This window comes from Procambarus clarkii, chromosome 30 (genome assembly GCF_040958095.1).
Source record: "Procambarus clarkii isolate CNS0578487 chromosome 30, FALCON_Pclarkii_2.0, whole genome shotgun sequence".
Lineage (NCBI taxonomy): Eukaryota > Metazoa > Arthropoda > Malacostraca > Decapoda > Cambaridae > Procambarus > Procambarus clarkii.
Genome location: NC_091179.1, coordinates 17,491,818 through 17,495,396, shown reverse-complemented (window position 1 = coordinate 17,495,396; position 3,579 = coordinate 17,491,818).

Sequence of the window (3,579 nt, the reverse complement as noted above, 5' to 3'; positions counted from 1 at the left end):
AACACCAGCCAATAGTAGCCGACCCCCCCCGTCGCGACGTTAACCAATAGCCTTCTGGCCCTTGTAGGATCCCAGCCAATCACCGGAGAGTACTTTCCTCACAATAAACACACATATATAAATCTACTAGCCTAATATTTTACATTAAAATAGCGTGCAGAGTTACCTAAAAACAAAAAACTTGGTCAATATAAAGATATACCAAGAACTTTTTATTTATTTTTTAAGGAGGAGAAAGAGAAGATAATGAGTTAATTTCTCCCTCTAACATGTTGATAAAAATAATAGTAATACCAATAATTATTATTTACTGTCATTATTAATATTATTATTATTATTATTATTAAACATTTTTGGCCATAGAAGCCTCGTAGTGTTGAGCCGAGCAAAAACTGCCCGTGTTGCAGGTAAGCGTAAGGCCTAAGATGCTGCCTTTTATCCTGACTGCGGCAGGAAGAAGACTATATGCCACTCTCCACCTTGTAGATTTGATATATTTTTAGTATACTTCATGTGTTTTGTACTAGTGCCATTGTTGTTATGGGGGAGAGAGGGAGAGAGAGAGAGAGAGAGAGAGAGAGAGAGAGAGAGAGAGAGGGAGGAGAGAGGGAGGGAGAGAGGGAGAGAGAGAGGGAGAGAGAGAGACAGAGAGAGAGAGAGAGAGAGAGAGAGAGAGAGAGAGAGAGAGAGAGAGAGAGAGAGAGAGAGAGAGAGAGGGAGGGCGGAGAGAGACAGAGAGAGAAGAGAGAGAGAGGGAGAAGAGAGGGGAGAGAGAGGGAGGGAGGGAGGGAGGAGAGGGGAGAGGGAGAAGAGAGGAGAGAAGAGAGAGAGAGAGAGAGAGAGAGAGAGAGAGAGGAGAGAGAAGAGAGGGAGGGCGAGAGAGAGACAGAGAGAGAGAGAGAGAGAGGGAGAGAGAGAGGAGAGAGAGAGGGAGGGAGGGAGGGAGGAGAGGAGAGAGGAGAGAGAGAGAGAGAGAGAGAGAGAGAGGAGGAGAGAGAGAAGAGAGAGAGAGAGAGAGAGAGAGAGAGAGAGAGAAAACAGAGAGAAACAGAGAGAAACAGAGAGAGAGAGAGAAACAGAGAGAAACAGAGAGAGAGAGGAGAGAAGAGAGAGAGAGAGAGAGAAGAGAGAGAGAGAGAGAGAGAGAGAGAGAGAGAGAGAGAGAGACAGAGAGAGAGAGAGACAGAGACAGAGAGAGAGACCCTATAGGTATTAAGACAAACAAACAACTCTTACCAGGCTTCTCGCAGACATTCAGGGTTGGCATTTTCCCATCACCGCCTACACCGGCGCCAGCACGACTCTAGCACGTACTTGCACGACTCTAGCACGTGTTGGCACGGCTCTATAGCACGTGTTGGCACGGCTCTATAGCACGTGTTGGCACGGCTCTATAGCACGTGTTGGCACGGCTCTATAGCACGTGTTGGCACGGCTCTATAGCATGTGTTAGCACGGCTCTATAGCATGTGTTGGCACGGCTCTATAGCACGGGGTGACGCATCAATCACGGAGAATAAATGATATATCATTTCTATACAGCTTTGTCAACCTTGAAAATTTAAATATTTTTTTCCCTTAGTTCCTGTCGGCAAAGATAATTGAACCCACCGTAAACAGATTTATCATTTCTCGTCATCAACTTGGGACAGTCTGGTAGAATTCCTCAATGTTTGGCCAACGAACGGAGTTGAATTAACTGTTAACAACTCAACAATTGCAGACAATGAAAATGTAATGTTGCTAACATGTTAATTAATCAACTCCTGACACCCCCCCCCCCCTGAAGAGTAACTGTCAACTGGAGAGGGTAAACAATTGTATTTCTGGCTGTTAAATCCTAGGAATTAGACCGTTTAGCCAGTTATCCCAGACATATGTAACAATTGGGTGCAGTTAACATTACATAATTTAACTTTTGTTTGGTAGTTCATCCAGAGATTTGATTTATTACAAAACTCCTAGACATTGAATACTGGAAAGGGCAAAATCCTGAAATCTGAAAAAGCCAATATTTTATTTTTAGTGGTATATATATATATATATATATATATATATATATATATATATATATATATATATATATATATATATATATATATATATATATATGTCGTACCTAGTAGCCAGAACGCACTTATCAGCCTACTATGCAAGGCCCAATTTGCTTAATAAGCCAAGTTTTCATGAATTAATTGTTTTTCGACTACCTAACCTACCTAACCTAACCTAACTTTTTAGGCTACCTAACCTAACCTAACCTAACCTAACTTTTTAGGCTACCTAACCTAACCTAACCTATAAAGATAGGTTAGGTTAGGTTAGGTAGGGTTGGTTAGGTTCAGTCATATACCTACGTTAATTTTAACTCCAATAAAAAAAAAATTGACCTCATACATAATGAAATGGGTAGCTTTATCATTTCATAAGAAAAAATTAGAGAAAATATATTAATTCATGAAAACTTGGCTTATTAGGCAAATCGGGCCTTGAATAGTAGGCTGAGAAGTGCGTTCTGGCTACTAGGTACGACATATATATATATATATATATTATATATATATATATATATATATATATATATATATATATATATATATATATATATATATATATTCTCATGGTTACTTGTGTCTGGAAGTAAATTTAGTACCAGAAACAAAGTGTAAAATCAAACTCATATTTTGTAATATGTGTAAAGTTAAAGTAGAATAAAGAGTTCACAGACTGAATAAGCGAGTGTCATTTGTTATCTTGCTGGTGTTATCTGATGTTATCATGACTGTCACCATTCTTATTATTTTAGTATCACACTAAATACTATTTCCAGTCTCTTTAATCCATGTTCTGTGTTTCCCCCCTCCTCCTCACCCTTGTTCATGTTCAGTGTTCTCACCCTTGTTCATGTTCACTGTTCCCTTCACTCTCTGTCCTGCAACGCAATGAATTATTATTATTTACATAATATTATCCCTGATATTCCCACCACAATTCCCACCATTCCAGGTTTTCACGTGACAATTTCCACCATTCCAGGTTTTCTCCATGACAATTCCCACCATTCCAGGTTTTCACGTGACAATTTCCACCAGTCCAGGTTTTCTCCATGACAATTCCCACCATTCCAGGTTTTTCCCATGACAATTCCACCATTCCAGGTTTTCTCATGACAATTCCCACCATTCCAGGTTTTCCCATGATAATTCCCACCATTCCAAGTTTTCCCATGACAATTCCCACCATTCCAAGTTTTCCCCCATGACAATTCCCACCATTCCAGGTTTTACCATGACAATTCCCACCATTCCAAGTTTCCCCATGACAATTCCCACCATTCCAAGTTTTCCCCATGACAATTCCCCCATTCCAAGTTTCCCCGCGACAATTCCCACCATTCCTGCCACCACGTATTTCCACAATGACAATCTTTCCATGTCGAATCTTGCCAAATTCCAACAACTTGCTAGATTAATCCTACTTCATAAATTATTCCCACGATTTTAAATATTATTCACGTATATAATACAAACACGAAAGGATAAAAATAAGTGAAAAGACACAAATCCCAAAGATGGTAAT